General features: G+C 44.5%; 1 long non-coding RNA gene across 1 annotated transcript; it reads right to left on the bottom strand.

The window, feature by feature from the left end:
- Nucleotides 1–267: 267 nt before the first annotated feature.
- On the bottom strand, nucleotides 268–6,824 carry LOC135909840 (uncharacterized). Its single transcript, XR_010566823.2, has 3 exons — nucleotides 6,412–6,824; nucleotides 5,211–5,303; nucleotides 268–737 (listed from the first exon to the last, which is right to left on the bottom strand). It is a non-coding gene; the product is annotated as an uncharacterized lncRNA (long non-coding RNA).
- Nucleotides 6,825–19,538: the final 12,714 nt, after the last annotated feature.

Raw genomic sequence — 19,538 nt, forward strand, 5'->3', positions numbered from 1 at the left:
CGGTTCATGCTGACATAGTCGCCTTTATCATAGAGTGCACTGTAAAATAATTTACACCCCTAAGGGTTTTTTTCGGTGTCTATAACTAACCCCCTAGCACCCTTGAAAAAGCTGGGTTTTATAGGGAATTACACCCTTATGATGGTTATTCTATATTCCAATAACACCCTATCCCTTGAGGGTGTTTTGAACAACATATTTCCCTTCGACCCATGGGGTGTAAGGGTGTGATCAGGAATATATTACCCCTTCCCCTATCGGGTGTAATGAGCAATATAATAGCCCTTGAAGTACGGCATGTGGAAGCGGGTACATATGCACTTCATTGTTTGTTTCTAAGTCTACAGTTAGGCTAGCACACAGAAATGTTATGTATGGTGTGCATACAATAGGTAATGTGTTTACAAACGCACTGCATAGCAACTTTGAGAGAAAACACATTATCACTTGTGAGTGTTCTGCGTGAAATGGTCCCATTTATCACAGATACAGAGTGACTGCATGGAGGGTCATTTATTCTAGCCTCCTGTACAATATTTTGAGCTTGCACTATGCCTTGTGGTGACAAGTCTTGCGGCCGTTCTACATTGAAGAACAGTCTCATTCAAACCAAAGTTCCAGGGCACAGGCGAGGATGATGATGCCTTTTTGTAGCTCCATTCCAATGTCCTAAGGCGAGCCATCATAGATGAAGCCATTTCTTCATTGATCACTGTAGCCATCTGCTTCTTTTCTACCTGCAAAATGATTTGTTGCAATTTAATGTCAGGAAAAGTACACGAAACATGACTAGCAGCGCTTCCCTGCATCATTCACTTTAATATTTCAAGATCACATGAAGAGCAGGTTAAAAAAAACAAGCACAGATAGTGCTTACTTCCAGGAAATCGTTATTTCGAAAGAATAAGGCATTTAATCTGCCACATCATGAATGTAGGAGAGACAGGCTACACAACTATATGAGGGCAATTCAGAAATTATTGCCTCCAAGCCCACTACTTTGCCAATATTACAGCAAACATTTTGAACTTTTTATCATTGATGCACTTATGCTTAAGCTATCGAATGTCACTTGCCTCGCCTTCCTATCTCTTTTCGTTCCAGAGTAATCGAGCAATTCATGGCATCCAGTGGTGACGTCCAGTTGAAACAACAGGCTGTAATTGAATTTCTGACTCGGGAAGGTTGTGCGCATATCAACATTCATGGCCATTTGACAGCAGTTTACAGAAATGCCTGTGTTGACGTCAGCACTGTGCAGAGGTGGGCAAGGACTGTGAAAGACCAAAATCCTCCCACATCAAATCTCCCGGATCAGCACCGAAATGGATGGCCCACAATGGCTTCTGATGAGGGTCATGAACATCAGCAGATGAGTTGACTCGGTGCAATCGCAGAATCAAGCAACACCAGATTGCAACACTCGCCATTTCCATTGCCTCAGTGAACCACATCATTAAAGACCTGCGTTACAAGAAGACTTGCGCTTGTAGGGTGTCACGGTAACTGACGACTGACATGAGAAAGTCGAAGCATAGCCAACAAGTTCAATTCTTGTAACCCAGGAGGTTTTTAATTATGTGGTTCACTGAACCAATGGAAATAGCGAGTGTTGCTGCAATCTGGTGTTGCTTGATCCTACGATTGACCCGATTCAACTCGTCTGCCTGATGTTGATGATCCTCATAAGAAGCCATTGTGGGCTGTCCAGTTCGGTGCTGATTCTGGACATTTGATGCGGCTGGATTTTGATGTTTCTCAGTACTTGCCCACCTACGCACAGTGCTGATTTCAACACAGGCATCCCCGTAAACTGCTTTCAGATGGCAATGAATGTTGAAGGGCGCAGAACCATCCGCAGTGAGCAATTCAATTACAGCCCACTGTTTCAACCGGACATCACCACTGGATGCCATGCATTGCTCGATTACTTTGGAACGTGAAGAGATAGGAAGATGGGGCAAGTGACATTCTATAGCTTAAACATCAGTGCATTAATGATAAAGAGCCAAAATGTGTTCACTACTACTGGTAAAGTAGTGGGTTGTGCATCAGTGCACAACCCACTTTTGTGCCTCAGTGCATAAAAGTACATTTTGTTAAAAAAGTAAAAGGAACAACAGTGCATTTTTCCGGCAAGTTTGATGGTGCATATCTCCAAACTGACGCCATTCTGGAAATCAATTCCAAGTAGATACACCTTGTAATCTCACTGGCTATGATTCGTAAATTACAATATGTGCCCCACATATGTGGTGGCGCTGGCAAACACTCCCAGCGTTCTACTAGGAAGCATAAATACCCAAGAAAGTGATGGGGAAACGGCGCCCGCAGTAGCTCAATTGGTAAAGCATCTAACGCGTAATGCAAAGACGTGGGTTCGTTCCCCACCTGCAGCAAGCTGTTTTTTTCATCCACTTTCATTTCCATTAATTTATCATTTCTTTATTTCATTTGTTAATCACAAGTAATTTACCCTAACTTGTCCTTGGTGTCAGTGTTTGCTGGCTTCTTAGGATATGATTAATAAACATCGGGTTTCTTGGTTAAGCCCATTTCTTTTCGGTTATATTAGCTATAATGTAATTCATTCGAAAGATAATTTTTTTAATTAGTTTAATATGTTTCGATTTCTTGTGCTAGATATATCTGCGTGTTTGAATATTCCTGCTCAAGGACTAGAATTATGCTATATGCAACAGGACTATATTTAAAAATTCCACAAGACTGAAAATCATCACCCTGCATAAAAACAGTGTGAATTTAAAAACAAGCTTCAGTGAACCTTATTGAACCAGCAAATGGCCAGTGTAACTAGTCTGATCATCCTGGAAATTTTTTGTAGCTTATAAGCATAGTGAATTTCAATTCCACATTTAGGAGCGCAAATTTTTCTAGAAGTCAGCTTTTTCTTTTTAACAGCTAGCATCCCTGGTTTGCTTAAACATAATGTTGCATGACTTCAACAGTACTGCACAATCACTTTTTTCTGCTCACAGTGTCTAGTGATGTGTCTTTAGCAGCTGAGATAATTAATGTTCATGCAGATAAACATCAGAAAACATTGCAATAACTGCCAAGAAAATGCAATCATGCGTTTTGTTTACAAAAGAGCATGTGCTCTACCTTCTGCCAGGTTTGTTTTCCGTGTCAGGCTAGAACGGAACTTGCACAAGAGGCACCTTTTGCATCCATGAAGATATTTTATGAGGTTATGGTGGTGTCGAAACATGACATCAACCATAACACTTTAAACTATTTTATGAAACAGGTATTTGTACAAAGATAGAAAAGGCACCAATTTTGAATTTATCACATTTGGTTTAGAGTACCATAGTATAAATGGCTCAACTAGTACAGGTACGCAAACGGGCTAGTTGGTATTGGTCGATGACGTTAGACAATGTGAACTCGACAAAGGATGGAGAAAGAGGCGATAGAATTTGTTCCATTTCTCGCCACTTTTGACGTCCCTTGTACAAGTCTGTGCTGTCTGTCGAACATCATGGATCAACTAGTACAGCCTGAAAAAAATATGTCATGAAAGAAAACTTGACTTTCAACCTCGACAATTCTGCCTGTTAGGTATTATGGTTTCTTTAGAACTTATTTCTTTATACAAAGTCAGACCCATCAAGTAAAGCTTACTGAGAAAGAAATGAAGAACAACGTCAACACCTCTCAAGGCACATGCATCAAAGGAGTCAGAGCATCATACACATTACCTTTAGGTGCAAGAGTATTCTCTTTCTTAGGCAAACTGCATTTCTAGTTTCTTAAAGCCTATATATTTATTTGCCACAGCTATGGGAAAATCACAAGGTGGAAAAGATGTGTTGGTGCAATTTCAACTATTATGTACAACAGCAAAAGGTAAAGCACAGGAAGTCTCACTGCTCCTCTGTCTAAATGACATTCAGTTTCATTTGTCATGTCCACTCCTATCCTGATGGCAGCAGAAACAGGAAGACAGCAGCGTGGTTCAGAAAGTAGATGAAGGAGCTGATATCCTAGCTGACATAAAGAGTAAAAAAAGGGAGCTGGTCAGGCCATGTAGTGCAGACGTGAGACATCATTAACTAGCGCGAAAAAGACAACGGACGACAGCTAGAAGCACGCAGGACAGAACTCTAGGCTTCAACTGAAATTTTGGCTACACAGAAACAGGATTCAGGGGATGCGACCTCACCGCATGGAAGCAACATTTATCTTTCCTTTTCCCTGCCTGACACAGGAGGTATTGGAGCCAATCGATGGGCAGGTTCATTTCGAGATACAAACACGCTTTTTTGGCGAGAGCAAGGGAAGGGGTGCTTACACACTTATCACCCGCTTTTCGATGCAAAGTGCTTCGAATATTTTCATGTCGACCTGCCTCTAGAGCCGCGTGGGCAGATGAGTGCTTTGAAACTGCTCAGCAATGACTTACACTGCACTGCACAGCACTGCACTTACAGCAATGATTGGCCAGATGGCCACCAGCCATGACAGCTGCCCTATCTTTGTTCCCCCAAGCGGTCGTTTAAACACCGACCTGTTTGGCTTGAGGACACATGGGGCAGCTTTGAGTGCCTTGGTGGCTGGTGGCCACATGGCCAATCATCGCCATACGTGCTCATGCACCGAGCAGTTTCAAAGCAATCGTGTGCCCAGGCAGCTCCAGAAGCAGGTACACAGGGAAATATACGAACCACTTTGCATCAAAAAAGTGGGGAATAGGTGTGTAAGCACCCGTCTCTGGCTCTTACTAAGAATGTTCGTAAGTGAAATTAACCTGTTCATAAATTTGTTCCGATAGCTCCTGTGTTGTTTCTGTCCGTCGACATTCTGTGCATTCCATGTTTCTGTGTAGCAAAAATTTCAGTTGAAGTCTAGACTTCTTTCTTATGTGCTTCTTGACGTTGTCTTTTTCACGCTAGTTATTGATGTCTCAAGTCTGCAATGAGCACCAACTAGCCCAAGTGCCTTCTTCAACCATGTAATGCATAGGGCAGATAACCGGTGGCACATTCGAGTTACAGAATGGATGCCAAGAGAAGAGAAGGGTAGTCAAGGACGGTAGAGAAGTAGACTACGATGAAGTCAAAAAATTTTGCAGGCTTCACTTCGAATCAGCTAGCGCAAGACAGGGGTAATTGGAGCTCACTGGGGGAGGTCTTCATCCTCCGGTGAAAAAAATATGTGGGCCAATTGTGATGAAAAAAGTATACCTGTCGGGTCAGACGTCTTCACTGTCTTTTCAGCAACGTGTAGGCCCAAGACAGCCAGTCGGTTCCCATGCAATTGCTTCATGCTGACTGCAACTGCATGGGCACAAGAAAACAACCCACCATTAATACCATTCGAGATTGACGACTCAATAAAAGAACCTCTCAAAACTGCAAATACAATTAAGCATTTACCAGCTTAATAAATACATATATAAAGGCCAAGAATAGTTACAATAACCATACACTTTATAACTAGACATTAAAATAAGGTAGTGAAGCGTACAATAACCGTAGGACGCTAAGTGCAATTCATTTCAGAAATACTGTTGACAACTGACAGGACGCCTTAGGCAGGGTTCAGTCACACAACAAGAAAACAAATAGTAGTAATAATAAGCACGCCTGCGTGAAACCAAGAAACGAGTACAAGGACGAGAAAAAAAATGATTAGGCTCGGTGTGCTTATTTATACAAAAAGATAAATTTATAAACAAATAGCGCAACCACGCATTCATCCGCAACAGCAAGACAGCTTCTATAACAAACGAGCACAACTTAAAGCGATTGATAAGTACATAGCCGGGATGGTCGCGGTTCTTTTGTTTTGCATTAGTTCTAGTCATGAAACCACAAGCATTGCAAGCTACCTGCGCCATTACCTACCACGGGAGCTCCGACAAAAAAAAATAATAACAATTGAGTGAAAGTACACAAGCGACATTTAATACGGTTGTCACACTGCACACTTTTGGCCGCGATCGATCCTGACTGGAATCGAATTTCTGGACGCGTTTGGCCTCGTTGCACAATCGGTGGACGGGAGCCAATCGCGGTCGAAAATTTCGATCCAGAACGCGCTCAATCGTGCTCGAAAGTGGCCGTGTGACACCGGTATAAGTCTGCGCCCATCTTTGGTAACAGAAAGAACCAATTAGTCAAACCAAAGTATTATTTCCCTGCCTGCGCCGAATACTGACGCGTAGCAGTACTTAATTCTCCACAACTCTAGTTGAGGACACGTGAACAATGAAACATTCATTTTTTTTTTTTCACATTCGGTGCCCATAGGCTACGCCTGGAGTACATATACTACACTCGCATCCAACAGACCTTGCGCTGTCCTTTAAATAAATTACGCGAAAATTACTACCACAATGACGCACCATAAAAAACGCGACGCTGAACGTGGCTACGTACGTACCTTTTATATGAGCAGTTCATGCGCCTTGCAAAAGGCCCTCGGTTTGAAGGCGGAGCGCTGTCACGATCTGTACTCTGGGCACGCCGTTTCGTTTACGTAGTGGATGGACCATGTTGACGATGCATTCCGCCGAAAAACAAAACGTCCACTTCATCACTGTTCAGGCCGAATGGAAGATGTTTTCTCCTTCGCCACGAATGACGGCCGTCGTAGGCGTAGTAAACACACTGTCACAAAGAAACACCGATGTCGTAGGCCGCTGGTGCCCTTCTTTCTCACGCATAATCGCGTCGCCTTCACTCCGGACGCTCACTTCGCGTCGATGAGCACAAAAGTACACGAAAACAACGAGGTGGTACAACCTAAACGCAGCAAAAAACAATCTAATTACTCACAACTTCAAGAATGTCACGGAGAACACATACATGTGCTCCCGGCGGCCCGCCGCGAGACGCAGGAAATGACGTAGCGGCGATAGCGGCGACACCCGTCGGGGGAAGTTATTTCAATTTCGGTTTCGTTTTCAAGGCATAAAAACAAATATTCTTTTAAACTATGTGTGTGTATTACTTCCAAAGCTATTTATTTTACGCTACCTCTAAGCCATTTTCTGTGTTTACGGGTAGTTTCACTGGAAATTTATTTCCAGAAACATGGGCTGATATCAAATCAAATGGGGCAAAGGTGGGCTGGTAACTGCTTGTAAGTGAATTTATTTGTCGATGCTTTCTTTTTTGTTTGTTTGCTTGGACGTTCATTTGTAAAGAGACGTGGCCCTTCCTGATTGTATAAGATACAGAGGTACTTGCGAGTCTGTTTTTTCTTTTATACACAAAGAAACAGAGAGAGAAAAAAAGCTTTAATTGGCATTTTCAAGAAGTTCACAATGCTCATATTTCTGAACTGGAGTGCTCACTCAAATTTTAAATAGCTTGGATTAACGGCAGATATAAAAGTACTTGCATAATAGCTTTCTAAACGTATAGGCGACACCACGAAATTTCACAGGAGCAGAATTACACGAAAACCTTAAGTTTCCAAGTACGAAAAGTCAGTTCTTTGCCTGCTGTCGTGAAAGTGCAACGGAAGCGAATCCAGATCTCGGGGTTTTTTTTTCTTTGTTTTTATGAGCGGGTGAGCGAGTGGGGCCTATGACCGCTCAAAAGAAAGAACAAATATAACAACGATTCCCCTCTGGTGGATAGCACCAGGAGTTGTCGTTGTCATAATCTGATGTCGGTCTTTGTCTTACTGCAGTTGCTTATAATAGCAGTTTGACGGGTAATGAGGAAGATATATTCAAAATCGAGGTATTTTGTGCATGCGGTAGACAAGTCATTTTCGACCCAACTACGCTCGCCCTCAAACTACCACGAGCAGATCAATTTAGTATTGTTCCCATTCAATAGCTGTGCCTATACCATCGCCGAACCCCTTTTCTCGGCGAGGGTGCAGTTGTGGTAAAGGCTATTGAATGACAACAACAATTTCCTGGCAAAGTGTGGGAACTGTGATGACATTTCGTCTGGGTGTTGGCTTTAAGCATTCTCTTCTCTCCCCTTAGTACCATACTGTCTCTCCTCTGCGCTGTTGCATGTGAGTACAAAAAAGTAAGTGCTGCACCTTCTGCACTACTTTTGCGGTGGGTGGGGGTGGGCAGAAGGGGGCTAACGCCTAATTAGTCTTCCAGAGGGCATTGTGTCGATAGCCAGGGTGTTTCAGTGGGCATTGTGACGGCCAAAGAGGTCCAAAGAGTATTGTAGCGATGCCCACGAAGTTCTCGCTAAAAGGAATCGCACACGCCTTCCCCGCGTCCCTCTCATGTTCATTATGCACGCTCTCAAACCACCCACCGACGCGGTTGGCAAGCCAGTGACAGCAGCAGCAGCAGAATTGGAAAAAGTGAGGGAGGAGGCATAGGAAGCTTCGCTTTAAAATCTGGCAGAGCGCCCCTGTGCACGCTGTAACCTGCAATCCAGAGCTCTGGTGTTTTGACAAAATTCAATTTCATTCTGCAAAGTATTTCTTTCCCGTATTCAGCATGTGCACCTGTCCTACCCGTCTCGCGAGGGGAGACGGGCGAGTCTCGCGCAGGTCTACATATGCCAAGACATCGCGAACGTACTTGGCAGGTGGGCAGTAGCGCGCACACTTGAAAAATGCCTCACCACTGTTCCGTGAACAAAGATGGGTCTGCAAATGCCCCGCCAATTTCTGGAATCTCGTTATATCTACAATGATTGGCTTGTTATCCTATTCATGCATGCAATAATACTATCTCCAATTTGGGAGGGTAAATATTTCAGTAAATACCGTTGTTAGTCGGTGTTGTAAATACTTTATTTATGCATCGCAAGTTGTACGTTGGTTCTCTATACTTTCTTAGATTATTCTCCCTTTCTTTTTGAGCACTCCGTTCAGGCAGCTGTTTGTAAGCCAGTAGAACGTTCCTTTACTATACAACTACAAACTTAATAGTTTCTTTTTGTACAGCCAGCTTCGTAAATTGACGCAGACGCGAAGCCATGAGCGTTTTGCACGGCTCTTTCTGCAGATGCTGCTTAAGCAAAGCATTGTGGTGGGTGAGAAGGCTCAAGTTTGCCAACGAACCTACCTTGTTTATAAACTTGAGAGAAGCAGAACGAATTGGGGTTATTGATTCGGCGAAAGAAGGTCAGGTGGGGTCAAAGCTTCTCGAATCGGCGTATCTTTTGTCCGCGTATGGTTCATCGCACCCTTTTCTGCCTGTTTTGTCATGCTTGAAAGAAACCTAGACGACCGCACTGCTTTAGAGCAATTGTGGCGCGTCCAGCTGCATGCTGTCACGTGGCCTATTCATTTTGCTAGATTCCTGGCGTCCCAAAAGCAAGAGCTGCACTAGTTCTGCCTTGCTGAAAACATTTTGAACATTTTTCTTTTGGTTAAGTATTCAATACTAGAAAAAGTAGGTGCGCGCTTTTGGATTCCGCGGAATTTGTGCGTGACGACATTTAGGAACTGTGTGCCACCTAGAACACTGTGACATAATAGATAGTAGTGCTTCAGCAACAGGTTTTTCCCAGGACATATTTAAAATGGCTTAACAAAACAGACAGTGAAACGGAGGGGGACTCTCTTCAGGAGTTTTGTCGGCTTTGAAAGCCCGACATGTCTCGGGGGGGGAAGGGCTTGGGGTAAGGCAGGGCCCATTTCTGGATCCGCCAGTGGTTTTTAGTGCCGTGGGACACGCCGTCTCTTCGTGCAATTGTATGTTTGTGAATGTGATAAAAACAAACAAAAACACCCTTGCACCCACCCCCAATATTCTTAGTCAGTGCACCCTTTCGGTGGGTAAAAGGGTGTTATGGCATCTAGAACTGCCCTATGCTTCGCAAAAAGTCATGATGATGGGATGTTTCTTGAATGAAAACACCCTTCAAGGGTGTTATGATTCGCAATTCTCACCATCAAGGGTGTAAATTATTTTACTGTGTGTAAGAGTTTTTAAAATTTTTTTGTTCCTTTAGTATCTTGCAATGAAACAAAATATGTACTCCCAGGTGATCGCTCAAACAGCGCGATAAGGTGACAGGGGTAAAGTTATCAGGGTGATTTGTTATAACACAAGATCTAAAACTTTGGACGAATGAGCAGTAACGCGTATTGGGTCAGTGATGAGCTGCGTTAAGCCTAATGTTATACGGGTGTTTAAGAAAGCGCTAGCGGGGCTGCTTTTAGATAATGTAGAGGCAGGATAGGAGCAATCAATAGTTCGAAAATCAAAATTGCCAAACAGAAGGACAGAACTGTTAGGATATGTTTTTGTTAACGAATTTAAGGCTGCATGAAGTAAAGGCGTGAAAGAACTGTCGGCACTAGGGTACCGATAGCAAATACCAATCAGAATGTGCGGGTGTGTAGCAATGCATCAAATGCAAATCATTTCCAGTTGTGAAGAGAGGTTTACAAGTGAACAATGTAGGTTCCGATTAGTAGCAATTAATACACCCCCACTGCGCGAGTTATCGGGTCTATCTTTCCGAAAGATGTCAAATGCGAGAGGTAAGGCAGAATTTCGGTATCATCGATTGATGTAAACCACACAATAAAGCTTCCCCTGTTCTCTGCTCCCATTTCGCCATGAGTTATCACACATGGGAGCCCACGCTAATTTTGTTGCGATATAACAAGTGAAACGCTTGTCTTTGTTTTGTTCTCGTCCTTGCATCGCTTCTTCGCCATTCACATACAGCTATGAATGATGACTAACCCAGTCAGCCACCTTCCTCATTCACTTCTTTATCATCAAGTGGTCGTGCTACTGAAATGAGCTTTACGTAGTGTAGCTGTTCACATCACTAATGCTCAATGTGAACATTTTATTTATTGCTACACCTTACCAGTTTCACTTATTTGCTCATATGTTGTAGTGCATCATCATACTGAAACTCGGCAGTCACCAAACAAGCTGCTTAGTGTGCCCTTTTTACATGTGTATCTTGCCACAGAGTGTTTGTGTCATTTGTAATATGGCTGTTTAAGATGGCGTACGGCTTAATGACAAGAAGTGAGGTTCAAAGCATCAGACATTCTTTTTATTCTTTGCCGTTCAGGTACCCCCTGGCTGCACGTGCTTATGAGCACGGGTTTACTCTAGGAAGGAGCTGCTTTTTCTTCTTCGATCCGAGACTTCGCTGAGACTAATTCAACACACTCCCGGCCGCCAAATCAATCGTTCAGCTCGAGCGAATAAAGTTTTTGTATTGGTCTGGTGGTAATAACTCCTCGCTGTTGTTGAATCTTGCAAGAGCGGACATGACCATCAACACCCTTGTAGACTTCAAGAACCCTGCGAGTTTCCAAATTTGTCGAGGTAATTTCTCGGCATGGACTATGACGATATCTCCTGTCTTTATTTCATTGGTGGGTCTCCCATGGGAAAAGTGCGCTGATCGAAGTTGCAGCAGATGTTCTTTCGTCCACCTCTTCCAGTACTCGGTTAGGCGTTTCCTGTAGGCGTTTCCTGTCGTCAGACAGCTTCCGTGCGCGTACAGTCCACTGACATGTCGTTGCTGCCCTGTGGTAGGTCATTAGTCTCCGTCCTTTGATGAGGTCTGCTGGTGTTAACGCGCAAGGTTCTTCGCTCTCCGACTCAACGTAGGTGAGAGGCCAGGAGTTCACGACCGCTTCCACTTCCGTAAGCACAGTCGTCAGCTCTTCAAAGGTAAGTCGAGCTTTGCCAAGAACCTTTCTCAGCGGAAGCTTGATCGTCCTGACCAGATGATTCCATCAGCCACCCCACCATAGTGCACTGGGAAGAATAAACTTCCAAGTGATATTCTTCTGGCTCAGGTATGCCGTTACGTGCTCTTGGGAAAACAAACTAAAAAGCTTCTCTAAGTCTTTTGATGTCTTTTTAAATGTTCTTGCGTTGTCTGAATAAATCACGCGAAGTAGGCCCCTTCGCGCTACGAAGCCTGCTAAAGACATGAGAAATGCTTCCGAGGTCATGCTGGAAGCCAGTTCTAGCTGCAGTGCTCGTGATGTTGCGCATGCGAAGAGCGCTATGCAACATTTTGTTTCTCCGGCCTGAGTCACAACAAATAGTGGTCCCGCGAAGTCAACTCCAGTGACTTCGAATGGGTTCGTTGGCCTTACAAAATGACGTGCTATACGAGCAGTTGGAGCGTCACCAGGGCCAATTCTGAAACGCCTGCACGTATAGCAGCCGCGTATGACTTTCTTCGCAAATGTTCTTGCCCGGCAGATCCAATAGTGCTCTCGCAACTGTGACCGAGTGTCTCTGACGCTTCCGTGTAGTATTTCGCAGTGTGCTCGCATTGTCAGTAACGTAGAAAAGTGATGATCGTGCGGGAGCATGACTGGTTGTTTTACCTACTCAGATGCGTCAAGGTGCAACGGGTGCCCGCCCACTCGGAGGATGCTGTCGGCATCCAAGAACGGATTGAGGTCTTTGATGCGAGAGGTTGCCTTTGCGGATTTACCTGTTGAAATAGAACTTATATCTTCGCTGAAGGCTTGCTGCTGTATATGTCTGATCCAATATTTTTCTGCTTCAGTGATCTCTTCGGCTACTAGAAAACCAGTGTGCGCTCTGTTTTTGAATCGGCCGTGTGTGATGAATCTGAATATATATGCCGTGACCCTGAGCAGTTTTCGATGTTGCTGTAGCTGTCAATGTCCAGCAACGATGTCGACTTTGTCGCAGCGGAGATCGCAACGTGAAGGGCAGTCATTTCACATATTATCCTACCATCGGTACTGATAGGTTGTAGTGGCCCTCTATTTTCTGACTCGCCTAGCCAGTCTGGTCCATGCAGCCACCTACGGTTATACAATAACTTATCCATTGAAACTCCACGTGTCATAGGTCAAAAAGATTCGCATGTCCTGGACAATACTTCCACATAAAAGGATCGGTTGTTTTCCCTGATCTCTTTCACTCTCTTCGACACAAATTGCTTCCACTTCGTTGCTTCACCTTTTATCCACGACAATTGTGGAATCCCACCACATTGTACAGTGGGTCTCAAAGACAGTGAGGACACTTGATACGTAATTAAGTAGCCTTGTTGTGATAAAGGCTCCTAGAAGGTCCAGCCGTGGCAATGTCGTTCTCTTGATAGGTGCCACACGTGCTTTTGCGATCATTGATTCGGGCCTCGCTGAGCAGCTCGGTACGATGTAGAGCGCGGCGCCGTATGCCGAAGGGCTTGCGTCGCAATATACGTGAGCCTATAGCACTTGGGGCGATTTGGTTCCACTGCCAATATAACGTGGTATGGAGATATTCTGCAAGAGTGGTAGTTGGCTCACCCATTCATGCCATTATTCTTGCAGATCCTCAGGTAGCTGCTCATCCCAGCCTATTCCAGGTGCCCACAATTTCTGGAAGATCTTGATGGCAATGGTGAATGGTGCAACAAATCCCATTGGGTCGAATATCCGTGAAGCAGCTTGAAGAGCGAACCGCTTGATATTATCTTTTTCTTCAATAAATTCGAGAAGGCCCCTCAAAGAAAAAGTGAAAGTATGCGTGTACGGATTCCATGTGTTTCCAAGTACCTTCACACTTGTCTCGTGGAAGACAGCGAGTTCTTTGCCCGCCGACTGTTCCTCATGCTCCAATGCATTAATCGGGCCATCTGAGTTGGTCATCCATCTCCTTAGCGTCATTCCTGCCTCCTGCATAATCTCTTTGGCTTCGCGGAAGATTTGAAGTGCTTCTTTATCTGACTCTGATCCAACCACTAAATCATCTACGTAGAATGACTCCCTGAGAAGTTTCGCGGTACTGGCTTTACTTCAAGGCATACTATTTAGATGACGGAATATAGTTGCCATCAGCAGGAAGGGGCTACATGTTGCTCCAAATGGAACTCGTGTCATCCTCCACTCTTGAATCTCCTGTTCGGAGAAACGCAGTGCCCTTTTTTCCAAACCAGAGGAATCGAAATGCATCTCTATTCTTCCTTGCGATTGAGATTTGAAGGAATGCTTTCTCAACCTCGGCCAGTAGAGCTATACTGTTCACTGTGAAGCGTATAGCGTTTTTTTTTCTATCATATGCTAGTACAACTACAAAGTGTTACTGCAATGACGGAATGATGTTCAAAGTCGACACTCTTTTTGTGTATCTTGCCACTTTCTTCTTTCTTTACTGTGACACAGAATCCAGATAGTGTTGCCAGCAAGGCGCTTAGTGTGCCTCTTTCCATCTACATCTTGTCACAAAGCTGTTGTTTACCTTTCATGGGGCTTTGCAACTGAATCACATCACCATGTTTACATACCTGTTGTTGAAAGTACACTTTCTGCTGGATCTTGCCACTTTGCTCACATATGGCAGTGCAACCGCACATTGTATTTTGCACTTGCCAGGCTACTTGCTTAGTGTATACACTTGTTGTTTATCTGTGTATATTGAAAAAGAGGTCCTCATATTTCCTTGCCCTGTATTACGGCTAAATATAGGCTATGCTGTCTGTAGTGTCTCATGTGGTGTTATTGATATGGCAGAACATTGCAGTAGTCATGCCTGTGCACAGATTGCACTTCTTATTCTCCAAGTACACACCATTTCTTGTTTCTTCCTGCAATGTGCCTTTTTTGCTATTGGAGGAAATGTGACTTTCCATTTGTGGTTTGCTGCACTATATTATGATACTGAATTTTAATACAGGCAAATAGTACAGTCTTGCTTTACAGTGTGCCTCGCACCTTGCACAAATATAATGCATATGATTGAGATGATTCTCCTGTTCACAATACTTGTAAACAAAAAAATTTACTGACAATGGTCATGTGCTTTAAACATGCATATTTACCGTGCCATAGTATGTGCAAGGGATTCTGACATAAACATTTCTTTGCTTATTGAGAATGTGTCCCTTCTGGTCATGTATAAGCCCTGTTAGGTGACAAGTAATTTTATGCGAAGCATATTACGAGGGCTCAACCCAGCTCCTCAGGCGCGGCGGTGACCATGAAATCACGTGACACCGTGACGTCACGACAGAGGAGAACCGGCGCTCCAACTCCCGCCGTCGCTCGCGGCGTCGCGCCCCGCATCGGACGCGGTGCGCGTCGAGCAACGCAGCGTTCGGCGCGACAACGAAATGTGCGCCTGAGCAAGCGCCGCACGCCTGAGCCGACGTTATGCGAAGCATATTACGAGGGCTCAACCCAGCTCCTCAGGCGCGGCGGTGACCATGAAATCACGTGACACCGTGACGTCACGACAGAGGAGAACCGGCGCTCCAACTCCCGCCGTCGCTCGCGGCGTCGCGCCCCGCATCGGACGCGGTGCGCGTCGAGCAACGCAGCGTTCGGCGCGACAACGAAATGTGCGCCTGAGCAAGCGCCGCACGCCTGAGCCGACGCCGACGACACCGGCTTTTCTGCGACACGAGCTCCTTAACGCTGTCGCGTTAAAATAAAGGCTAGTATGCTTCGCATCCTGGGCTTAACCTTAGCTAAGCCACAGCCATTTTTTTTATATATATCGTCCAATCTAAATTTGATTGCACCTCAAGATATTTCTGTTATTCTGACACTGAAAGAAATCTCTTTTGATCAATTCTACGATATTTTTGTGCGTTAATAAGGCTACCTTTGAAATTTGTTTGTGTTTCAGATAAGTTGAAGTAAGAGGTATGAAAACCATATTTATAGGTGAATTGAAATGTTTCGCATTTAGTACTATCCTGCAGTATATTCTTATTGCCACGGTTTTTACATCAATTCCATGCACATGCTTCGAGGACACTCCTGCTCTCATAGCTTTTTTCATATGCAATTCGTCAGCATATGAAAGTTCGGGATTTTCTTGAACCTATGTCTCATGTAGCTGCGGCCATCATGCTGTGTACTAGTAGGCAATGTACTGTGGTTCTTGTACTCAAATGATGTCTGTTCTTTCGCACATGAAATAATAGACTAATATAAAGGAAATAGCATATCACTGAGTATGGTGGCATTGTAGAGTGTGGCTAGCATTACCATAGTCCCTATTGTGCCTATTGATAAAACAAGTGCCTGAAATATTTAATAGGTTGTGTCTACTTCAGAAGGAACAGTTGCCACAGCTGAAAAATTCCCACAATTCAGTGTTATAGATATGTTCTTCTATCGTTTTGATCTGCATTTTTCATTTCCAGCATTGATTGTGGTCACTGCTTTACTTACGTTTATGCCTTATAGTTATGCGATTGTGCGATCACTTAAAATCAATAGATGTGTAGTGGTCTCATCAAGAGAAAGTTCCCTTGCATATCATCAAGAAACAGATATACAGTTATCTTTACAGGGGGAGCCATTTTGAGGATTCACTATACAATGTTGCTAAGAGTCGACTGGCTCATTTTGAGGAGTCGCTTGACGATGTTATCAAGAGTGCGATCACACATTTTGAATGGTCGCTTGATATTCCAGTTAGTGTCACTTGTCCCACTTAGAATAGTTACATTATTCTTTTCTCAAGAGTCTCCTGACTTTTATGCAGAAGTCGCTTGACACTCTCAACAAGTCATCCGACTTCCTTAGCAGTAGTTACGTGACCCATTAGTCAAGAGTTCTTGCGACCTTTATGAGAGCGTCCGGGTGACTGCTGCAATGTAGTCGACATGACTATTGTGTAAAGAGTTATTTCATCATCATCATCATCAGCCTGGTTACGCTCACTGCAGGGCAAAGGCCTCTCCCATACTCCTCCAACAACCCCGGTCATGTAATAATTGTGGCCATGTCGTCCCTGCAAACTTCTTAATCTCATCCGCCCACCTAAATTTCTTCCGCCCCCTGCTACGCTTCCCTTCCCTTGGAATCCAGTTCTTAACCCTTATTGACCATCGGTTATCTTCCCTCCTCATTACATGTCCTGCACATGCCCATTTATTATTTTTTTATTTCAACTAAGATGTCATCACCTCGCGTTTTTTCCCTCACCCAATCTGCTCTTTTCTTATCGCTTAACGTTACACCCATCATTCTTCTTTCCATAGCTCGTTGCGTCGTCCGCAATTTAAGCAGAACCCTTTTCGTAAGCCTCAAGGTTTCTGCCCCGTAGGTGAGTACTGGTAAGACACAGCTATTATACACTTTTTTCTTGAGGGATAATGGCAACCTGCTGTTCATGATCTGAGAATGCCTGCCAAACGCATCCCAGCCCAGTCTTATTCTGCTGATTATTTCAGTCTCATGATCCGCATCCGCGGTCACTGCCTGCCCTAAGTAGATGTATTTCCTTACCACTTCCAGTGCCTCGCTACCTATCGTAAACTGCTTTTCTCTTCCGAGACTGTTACACATTACTTTAGTTTTCAGAAGATTAATTTTTAGACCCACCCTTCTGTTTTGCCTCTCCTGGTCAGTGAGCATGCATTGCAATTGGTCCCCTGACTTACTAAGCAAGGCAATATCATCAGCGAATCGCAAGTTACTAAGGTAATCTCCATTAACTTTCATCCCCAATTCTTCCCAATCCAGGTCTCTGAATACCTCCTGTTAACACGCTGTGAATAGCATCGGAGAGATCGTATCTCCTTGCCTGATGCCTTTCTTTATCGGGATTTTGTTGCTTTCTTTATGGACGACTACGGTGGCTGTGGAGCCGCTATAGATATATTTCAGTATTCTTACACACGGCTCGTCTACACCCTGATTTCGTAATGCCTCCATGACTGCTGAGGTTTTGATAGAATCAAAGGATTTCTCGTAATCAATGAAAGCTATATATAGGGGTTGGCTATATTCCGCACATTTCTCTACCACCTGATTGATAGTCTGAATATGGTCTTTTGTTGAGTAGCCTTTACGGAATCCTGCCTGGTCCTTTGGTTGACAGAAGTCTAAGGTGTTCCTGATTCTATTTGCGATTACCTTAGTAAATAGTTTGTAGGTAACTGACAGTAAGCTGATTGGTCTATAATTTTTCAAGTCTTTGGCGTCCCCTTTCTCATGGATTAGGATTTAAACACCTTTTATACAGCACATATGGTCATGGGACTCTTTGCCAAAACGTAGTTCGGGTGTCTCCATCAAGTGTGTCGTATACGTGGCGAATCCAGACTCTTCGCAAGGAGTATCCGATACTCTTTTTTTTTCTTGGTGTGTACCGCTGACCTTCTGCGGCATCACTTTGCGCGCTTAAATCGCGAAACACCAAGTCTAATGGCGAGGCACTTGAATATACAGCGGTAATGGAAGGCCACCAAAACAAATTTCGAGCGTTTGAAAACTATTGACCTCAGTTCTGTTTTTAACGGGTATCGCGTTACAATTTTATCTTCGGCCGCAAGCGTTCCTTCGTCACACAGACGAAGCTAAGCCCCAGGAGCAGCGAAAGACCTAGTTTGTTTTGAACGTATGCTACCAATGCTTCGCGTTGGCTTCGAAACCAGGTATATCACTACCTTAGATCTGGCGCTTCGGCCCTCCTCTTCGTATGACTGGCGCATGTTCAACGCGCGTCGGAACTTTCATTAGCGCGTCTAACGCACGCAGCCTCAGAACACTTGAGTTTCTTCCTTTTAGCGTCGGTAGATGTCTCTTGACGTTGTTGTATGTTGCGTTAACTAATATTTCAGGGGTAAATTATATTCTGGCGGCCTAGCCGAGGTCAGGCGCGTAGCTGGGATTTTTTTTTTCGGTGGAGGGGGGGGGGAGCTAGGATTACATTATTCCGTTAAGTTTATTTTTTGCGTGGTGCAAAGTAATACAGCTATAACCTGGAACCAGCCCTTGGTCTGCCTGAAGGCGTGTACTATCCGCACTTTTCTGGGGTTGGCGTTCTAAGGATATGCGCCTTTGTTCATAAGCGATGTGCCAGGCATGAAAGGGAACAGGGCGCCGGCCGCAAAATTATCGTGGGGGGGGGGGGAGGGGTGGCTGAAGCCCCACTGGCCGAAGTGGCGTAGTAGCGTTGGCGTTGCGCTGCTAAGCCCAAGGGCACATAATGAAGTCCCGTCCGTGACGGCGGCATTCAAGCAAAGCAAAGCAATAAGGAAATCTCGTCCATGATATGCGAAAGCCCCCGTGTACTGTGCAGTGGATGCACGTTAAAGAACCGCAGGTTTTATTCCCAATATATGACTTGCCTCGTAGTGTCGGTTTTTGGAAATACAACCCCAGGATTCAATTTTTTTAAATAGTCTGGCGTTTTCAGCTTGCCACGCCCCAGGCGCGAAGTCGGATATGCCACAATGTGACGCCGGCGACACCGGAATCGCTGAAAATGTGCCTACTGTATAGCTCGGCGCGTCAAACTTGCGAGGTCGCAGCAACGCGTCGGTCAGCCTTTTTCGCAGCGCAAGTACGCTGCAAGCGAGTGTTTTACCATACAGAAAGAAATTCAAGAAGAGGGGACACTCGGTGAATACTGGCAACAGGAAACGCGTCACGCCTACCAGTAACGCCATCCGTTAATTGACACGAACATCGGAAAAAAAGAATGTGAAATGTAGTTAGACAACGATTTATTTTTTTATTCTTTTCCACTGAAACTAAAACGTTTTGCGTATAAATAAACTTATACTTCGTGACCTATTTTTCTTTCGTCACCTAGCAACAAGCTAGCCGCATGCCAGGCGCGCCATATGATGCGTCTTCCGCCAGACGTGCCACAGAAG

Source organism: Dermacentor albipictus, unplaced genomic scaffold, assembly GCF_038994185.2.
Source record: "Dermacentor albipictus isolate Rhodes 1998 colony unplaced genomic scaffold, USDA_Dalb.pri_finalv2 scaffold_30, whole genome shotgun sequence".
NCBI lineage: Eukaryota > Metazoa > Arthropoda > Arachnida > Ixodida > Ixodidae > Dermacentor > Dermacentor albipictus.